Source organism: Oratosquilla oratoria, chromosome 15, assembly GCF_046742065.1.
Source record: "Oratosquilla oratoria isolate Oo_2021 chromosome 15, ASM4674206v1, whole genome shotgun sequence".
In the NCBI taxonomy this organism is placed as follows: Eukaryota; Metazoa; Arthropoda; class Malacostraca; order Stomatopoda; family Squillidae; genus Oratosquilla; species Oratosquilla oratoria.
This window is the reverse complement of record NC_134791.1, coordinates 3989703-3998652: the sequence shown is the minus strand read 5'-3', so window position 1 is coordinate 3998652 and position 8950 is coordinate 3989703. Positions and strand designations below refer to the sequence as shown.

Below are 8950 nucleotides of genomic sequence, written 5' to 3'. Positions count from 1 at the left end.
CTCCTCCCTCCTCTCCCCCTCCTCTCTCCCTCCTCCCCTTCCCCTTCCCTTCCTCTCCTCTCATCTCCTCTCACATTGGAGCGGTCAGCTATCCAAGTACCAAACACCAACAGTTTTGTAACTGGATTAGCCGAGGAAACTGACCACCAGGTGTGAAGAAAGCGGTGCAAAAGTGAAACCATTCCGTTCTTGATCCCCCGTTTCATTGGACAGATATAATTATCACCAACACCCACCACCACCAGCAGCAGTTGTTGTTGTGAGGACTAAAAATCAAAATACGACGGGCTCCAGCCTTCACGGAGGCCGCTGATCCCGCTTCGACTTCGGCCGTCGCCCCGCTTCTCTTTCTCGAAACCACGAGAGGCGAAACGGCTCTCATCGGGTTTCGATATGACGTAATTGAATCTGACTCTCGCCATCAGGGGATTTCGGCTTCTTTCTTGTTCGCTTCGCTTCGTTCTCGTTGGTCCTCTTCGGCGGCCACACGCGAGGCTCCCCTTCCCGATGTCCCACCCTTGAGGGACGAGACTTCGGGCGATTTCCTTCGAGTTCGGGAGTTTTAGGTCTTTGGTGTCATACCATTGAGAAACACATTATCGATTTCTGCACAGATAAGCTGGAATCTGATTGCGGAAATCCTCGTCATGGAGAAACGTTCCCTCCGCGTCTCCGCAACGGAAACTTCCTTCGTTTCTCCCAGAAGGAGCAGACGTCCATTAACGTTCCTTTGATGCCAACTACGACCTTGCCAAGCAACAGAAGACCTCAACCCAGACAGGAATCATCCAACGACACGAGACAAGAACCACCTCAAGCTCCACCCCACACCTTTCACCTCTCACGACCATGTAGATCAGGAGTGGGCAACCCTTGGCACGCGTGCAATATCTGGCACACTAACTACTTTCTCCCGGTACGGGAAACCCAGAGCTCACCTTAGAATACATAATTGATAAATCTCTAACTTCTTTTCTATGACCATTGGTAAACGCATGCTGCGCTGGGCGGCTGATTGGGGACCTAGGAGGAGGTGAAGGGAGCGAGGGAGGGGGCCCATACTCGTATGTAGGCTTATCATTTATGTTACTCTGTTGGCACGCAAAGAAACTTTGTGTCAAACATTTGGCTGATTTTAGCACCCACACTTAAAAAAGGTTGCCCATCACCGATTTAGACTTACACCGCTCGCTACACCATAAGACGACTCACCAGCTGTGGGCGAAATGCGCCTCGAAGAACAAAAACTAGTTGAGGTGTCTTTTGGACGTTGGTTCCTGAACGCCCCCAAGACTTTCCCAGAAAGGTGTCGTTTGTAACCTTGAAAGTCCCCAGTCCAAATTCAAGAAAGGTAACGTTGCTGTCGACTTCCTTTCTTCACACACACGTACGTGCGCGCATACACACACACACACACACACACACACACACACACACACACACACACAGTTATAAGTGTGTGTGTGTGTGTGTATTATATGTATACATTTATTTTATTTATTTATTTTTTATTTTTTTATTTACTGTATATTTTTTTTTTAATATCATTTATTTTTTTATGTTATTTGTTTTTATTTTATTTTTATTTATTTGTTTATTTATTTGTTATATATATATTTTTATTTTGTTTTATTTTATTTTATTTTTTGCTACTGAGGTGAAAGGAACTTTGGACTATTTTTCTCGCCGACTCTTGACATGGCGGCTCTGTGATTAATAGGACATGATCCCTTGGACGTCCACACAACACCAGGCCATCGGTCGTTGTCGTCGTCTTCTCCACCAATTAGGACGAGTCAAGTTGGATAACGCATCTTGGCAATCGCACGCCTTCAGCTGCAAAGAATTTGAACGGACCGTATCGTGTAGTAGGGAGTCTGTTGCTCATCCCGCACTGCCTAATACGCGCGCGCACACACACACACACACACACACACACACACACACACACACACACACACACACACACACACACACACACACACACACACGCACACTCTACACAACTCGATGGCGCAGTTGGTAGAGTTCCTACCTGCCACTATGGCGGGCCGGGTTCGAATCCCGCCCAGGGCTGAAATAATTTTAGTATCGCTGCGCTTCGAGTTGTTCCTCCAACTCTCGGGGGCGGGGAGTTGGGTGTGTGTGTGTGTGTCACAGTATTACCCATAGGTCGGTCATACGAGCTCTGAGCTCTCAACCGGGAGGTTAACAACTGTCGATCACGAGTCCGACACGTGATCCAAGACCATGGTGAATCACACACACACGAAAGGGAGAGAAAGAGAGAGAGAGAGAGAGAGAGAGAGAGAGAGAGAGAGAGAGAGAAGGTGGAGCGAGAAGGAAGAGAGGAAAAAAAGAGAACGAGCCTAACCCGAGACTGAAAGCTCCTCTTGTTTTCAGACCACAAACGACTGTTTGTAGTCCTCTATTGTACATTTGATCTATGATGATGACGATGACGTACGCCTCATGTCTGGCTTATACGAACGTAAACTTATGTACAAGATGTTGATAAACAACCTCGCGCGAGTGTGTGTACACACGATTACATTGTAACAAACAACCGACCCTGGCCGAGCACCCGAACTCGTGAGAACAACCGACCCTGTCCGAGCACCCGAACTCGTGAGAACAACCTACCCTGGCCGAGCACCCGAACTCGTGAGAACAAACAACCGACCCTGGCCGAGCACCCGAACTCGTGAGAACTAACAACCGACCCTGGCCGAGCACCCGAACTCGTGAGAACAAACAACCGACCCTGGCCGAGCACCCGAACTCGTGAGAACAAACAGCCGACCCTGGCCGAGCACCCGAACTCGTGAGAACAAACAACCTACCCTGGCCGAGCACCCGAACTCGTGAGAACAAACAGCCGACCCTGGCCGAGCACCCAAACTCGTGAGAACAAACAACCGACCCTGGCCGAGCACCCGAACTCGTGAGAACAAACAGCCGACCCTGGCCGAGCACCCGAACTCGTGAGAACTAACAACCGACCCTGGCCGAGCACCCGAACTCGTGAGAACTAACAACCGACCCTGGCCGAGCACCCGAACTCGTGAGAACAAACAACCGACCCTGGCCGAGCACCCGAACTCGTGAGAACAAACAACCGACCCTGGCCGAGCACCCGAACTCGTGAGAACAGATAACGAGCAAATGGGTCTGATTACGTTTGTGGTTCTTAACCTTTATTGTCCTTTGACCTCCGAGACTCTTCAGAGTTGCGTTTCAGTACCAGGGTTCCCCGGTACCCAAAGGTTCCGCAAAAGGTCGCTAAGGGTTCCGCGAGAACGAGATAAGCTAACACATTTTTTTTTTTTTTTAATTTCATATACGTAATATAATTAAACACGCACGACATATTCTTGGTTATTGTAATAATGTAATATAGACATCCTATCTAACCTATTATTACGATGAAAAAAAAGAGGAAGATATGGTATATATATATATATATATATATATATATATGTATATATATATATATATGGGTGTGTGTGTGTGTGTGTGTATATATGATATATATATATATATATAATTTTTTTTTTTTTTTTTTTTTTTTTTTTTTTTTTTTTTTTTTTTTTTTTTTTTTTGCGCAGTGGTTCCTTGAGACATGCAATTTATTTTAAAGGTCACGTAAGGGTAATTACCGTAACCCTTATAATAAATTTTGAAACTGCGAACCTTGTAAAAAGGCAAGATAAATCACTGGTTGTGGTTGATATGTTTACTGTATCAGGCCACCACACTTGTGACCCGTGTTTCACTCGTCAAACTGTTAGCCCAATTATCTAACTCAAACATGTGAAAATATATTATTGTACCGAATTCTTTGTGACCTATTAAGAAACCCCAAACGACCCCCTGGGGGGGGCACGAACCAGTCAGTAACACACCTCTGCCACGTCACTCCTGCTCATTTTTCTATTTCGTTTCTCTACATTCTGCCCGGTCTCCTTTTCCATGCTTCCCATCTTGCGGCGTCCAGTCAGTAATACACCTGTTCCATCTCCCATGACTCTCACGATCGCTCCAATCTCCACCACGTCACTCCTGCTCACTTTTCTATATCGTTTCTTTACATTCCGCCCGGTTTCCTTTTCCACGCTTCCCATCATGCGGCGTCCAGTCAGCAACACACCTGTTCCATCTCCCCATCATCCTCTCTTGCTACAGCTTGCTGGCTGAGCGGGTTAGGGCGTCGTTACTTGTGGCTAAGGTCGAGGGGATGGCGGTTCAAATCCTGCCACCGGCGAAGTTGAACCAAGGTTAATTAAATTCCACGCCCAAAGTACTCTGTAAGGGGCACCGTCCTAGCCTTCCGATAGGAGGAGTTTGTGACGTTAAACCATATATCTGTCTACTTCCCGAAATGATATTCTCTTCTGGGGGTTCTAATGCATATCTTCCTTCTTTGCAGAACAGAACGTGAGAGAAGACCCCAAACTACAGTTCGTCGTCGTCGTCGTCGCCGTCGCCAATTCACACCGGGTAAGTTCCTCGAGTTCTTTTTCTTGTGTGGAGGCAGGAACACAAGAATTCTCCCCCACCAGACTCCTTCTTGAGTCGAAAGATTTCCTGAAGAAACTTCGGGAGCGTCGGGTGATGAGTGAAACGTGGACGAAGTCCGAAGGGATCTCTTCTTGTCGACTTCGTAAATTCTCGGGTGAAGGAGTGGGAGGGTCACCATGTAATGAAGCTGTGGGGGTAAACCAGCTTCGTCTCTCAGACCCTGACGTGGAGGTGCTTCTGACCCAAGCATTGAGCTCGGGGAATGGAATGGTCCTTCATCTACAAGGAACTGAGGTCGAAGAGACGATGCTGGTATAGTATGTGGCCTACCCTATTTGAAACAGGTGTAGTATGTGGCCTACCCTATTTGAAACAGGTATAGTATGTGGCCTACCCTGTTTTAAACAGGTGTAGTATGTGGCCTACCCTATTTGAAACAGGTATAGTATGTGGCTTACCCTATTTGAAACAGGCATAGTATGTGGCCTACCCTATATGAAACAGGTATAGTATGTGGCCTACCCTATTTGAAACAGGTATAGTATGTGGCCTACCCTCTTTGAAACGGGTTGTAGTATGTGGACTACCCTCTTTGAAACAGGTTTAGTATGGGGCCTACCCTATTTGAAACAGTTATAGTATGTGGCCTACCCTATTTGAAACAGGCATAGTATGTGGCCTACCCTATATGAAACAGGTATAGTATGTGGCTTACCCTATTTGAAACAGGTATAGCATGTGGCCTCCGCCTTTGAAACAGGTATAGCATGTGGCCTCCGCCTTTGAGACAGGTATAGCATGTGGCCTCCGCCTTTGAAACAGGTATAGTATGTGACCTACCCTATTTGAACGTGTCCTACCTCAGGAAAATTTTGAAATAAGGTTAACTTAGGTACCTAACCTTACTTAAGCCTAGCCTAATTGGAAAGGTAGGCCACATAGTATGCAAAAGAAAAAAATTCGTAGGCCACATCCAAAAGGTAGGCCACATACTATACCAAAGAAAAAAATTCGTAGGCCACATCCAAAGGGAAGGCCACATATTATACAAAAAAAAAAAAAAAAAAAAAAAAAATCGTTGCCCACATCCAAAAGGTAGGCCACATACTATACCAAAGAAAAAAATATTCTTAGGCTACATCCAAAAGGTAGGGCATATACTATACCAAAGAAAAAAATATTCTTAGGCTACATCCAAAAGGTAGGGCATATACTATACCAAAGAAAAAAATTCGTAGGCCATATCCAAAAGGTAGGTCACATAGTATACAAAATAAATTTTTTTCGTAGGCCACATACTATACCAAAGAAAACATTTCGTAGACCACACCCAGAAGGTAGGCTACAGCACCAAAGAGACAACAGACGGGGAATTTTAAGGTGGAAAGGGACTTTTTGTGATGGCGTTGTTACAATTGTTGTTGCATTTGCTGTCATCACCATCATTGTTGTACGCGATGGGAGGATGTGATGTTGATATGCGGATATGTGGAAAATGTAAATAATGTTAATGGCACATGGTATGCGCACACTATTATGTGCGGCGGAGAAGATTGAGGGATGGAGGGATTTGATTACAAAGGCGGAGCATGCTGACTGGAGACCTTTTGGTCCATATCTAGGTCGGATGCGAACAAATATAATAGTGATAAATGAAAAAATAAAAATATAATGTAAATGATAATAAATAAAATACATAAACGCATAGGTATAGTTAAATAATAAACAAACATGTAAATATTAAATAATAATAAATTGACATATAACTAATAATAGATGAGACGAGTTCGTTGATACCAAAGACGTGGAGGTCAGATGTGTAATGGGGATAAGGGAGGTGCTCCAGCAGTAATAGGACGAAAATAGGAAGGATCCTATTTCCTGTTTCAGCCGATCACGAGTACAATTATTGATAGGGAGGCGTTGGTTGCTGTATACCGCCTATCCGTGAATAGACTCTTTTATAATGAAATTCATTGAGTTCATGTGGAGGTCTTGACATCATAATGTAAGTCGGGAAAGAACTTAAGGACAGGACCGGAGTTCTGAGGAGCGAATCGGGTTGTATTACAAAGGATTACAAAGGCGGAGCATGCCGACAGGAGACCTTTTGGTCCATATCTAGGTCGGATGCGAAAAAATAATAATAAATGAATAAATAAAAACTATAATAATGTAAATAACAAATAAAATACATAAATGCATAGGTATAGTTAAATGATAAACAAATAGGTAAATAGTAAATAATAATAAATTGACATATAACTAATAATAAATGAATCAAACAGACAAATGATAACAAAAAAACAAATATTCGTAGGCCACATCCAAAAGGTAGACCACATACTACCAAAGAAAAAAATTCGTAGGCCACATCCAAAAGGTAGTCCACATACTATACCAAAGAAAAATTTCGTAGGGCACATCCAAAAGGTAGACCACATACTATACAAAATAAAAAAAATTCGTAGCGTAGGCCACATACTATACCAAAGAAATTTTTTTCGTAGACCACACCCAGAAGGTAGGCTACAGCACCAAAGAGACAACAGACGGGGAATTTTAAGGTGGAAAGGGACTTTTTGTGATGGCGTTGTTACAATTGTTGTTGCATTTGCTGTCATCACCATCATTGTTGTACGCGATGGGAGGATGTGATGTTGATATGCGGATATGTGGAAAATGTAAATAATGTTAATGGCACATGGTATGCGCACACTATTATGTGCGGCGGAGAAGATTGAGGGATGGAGGGATTTGATTACAAAGGCGGAGCATGCTGACTGGAGACCTTTTGGTCCATATCTAGGTCGGATGCGAACAAATATAATAGTGATAAATGAAAAAATAAAAATATAATGTAAATGATAATAAATAAAATACATAAACGCATAGGTATAGTTAAATAATAAACAAACATGTAAATATTAAATAATAATAAATTGACATATAACTAATAATAGATGAGACGAGTTCGTTGATACCAAAGACGTGGAGGTCAGATGTGTAATGGGGATAAGGGAGGTGCTCCAGCAGTAATAGGACGAAAATAGGAAGGATCCTATTTCCTGTTTCAGCCGATCACGAGTACAATTATTGATAGGGAGGCGTCGGTTGCTGTATACCGCCTATCCGTGAATAGACTCTTTTATAATGAAATTCATTGAGTTCATGTGGAGGTCTTGACATCATAATGTAAGTCGGGAAAGAACTTAAGGACAGGACCGGAGTTCTGAGGAGCGAATCGGGTTGTATTACAAAGGATTACAAAGGCGGAGCATGCCGACAGGAGACCTTTTGGTCCATATCTAGGTCGGATGCGAAAAAATAATAATAAATGAATAAATAAAAACTATAATAATGTAAATAACAAATAAAATACATAAATGCATAGGTATAGTTAAATGATAAACAAACAGGTAAATAGTAAATAATAATAAATTGACATATAACTAATAATAAATTAAAATTAAGCAGACAAATGATAACAAAGAAAAATTTCGTAAGCCACATCCAAAAGGTAGACCTCATACTATACCAAAGAAAAACTTCGTAGGCCACATCCAAAAGGTAGACCACATACTACCAAAGAAAAAAATTCGTAGGCCACATCCAAAAGGTAGGTCACATAGTATACAAAATAAAAAATTTTCGTAGGCCACATACTATACCAAAGAAAACATTTCGTAGACCACACCCAGAAGGTAGGCTACAGCACCAAAGAGACAACAGACGGGGAATTTTAAGGTGGAAAGGGACTTTTTGTGATGGCGTTGTTACAATTGTTGTTGCATTTGCTGTCATCACCATCATTGTTGTACGCGATGGGAGGATGTGATGTTGATATGCGGATATGTGGAAATGTACATAATGTTAATGGCACATGGTATGCGCACACTATTATGTGCGGCGGAGAAGATTGAGGGATGGAGGGATTTGATTACAAAGGCGGAGCATGCTGACTGGAGACCTTTTGGTCCATATCTAGGTCGGATGCGAACAAATATAATAGTGATAAATGAAAAAATTAAAATATAATGTAAATGATAATAAATAAAATACATAAACGCATAGGTATAGTTAAATAATAAACAAACATGTAAATATTAAATAATAATAAATTGACATATAACTAATAATAGATGAGACGAGTTCGTTGATACCAAAGACGTGGAGGTCAGATGTGTAATGGGGATAAGGGAGGTGCTCCAGCAGTAATAGGACGAAAATAGGAAGGATCCTATTTCCTGTTTCAGCCGATCACGAGTACAATTATTGATAGGGAGGCGTCGGTTGCTGTATACCGCCTATCCGTGAATAGACTCTTTTATAATGAAATTCATTGAGTTCATGTGGAGGTCTTGACATCATAATGTAAGTCGGGAAAGAACTTAAGGACAGGACCGGAGTTCTGAGGAGCGAATCGGGT

At 42.7% G+C, this 8950-nt stretch overlaps 1 protein-coding gene across 7 annotated transcripts in view; it reads left to right on the top strand.

The window, feature by feature from the left end:
• The window catches only part of LOC143033258 (tetraspanin-1-like), a 437733-nt gene that overhangs the window by 397347 nt on the left and 31436 nt on the right, over positions 1–8950 (top strand). For 6 of the 7 annotated variants that reach the window (XM_076198481.1, XM_076198480.1, XM_076198476.1 and 3 more), the window contains one exon: positions 4430–4500. The gene's annotated coding sequence lies outside the window, so the exon portion shown is untranslated. The remainder of the gene's footprint in view (positions 1–4429; positions 4501–8950) is intronic. The other variant, XM_076198478.1, reaches the window with a different exon arrangement.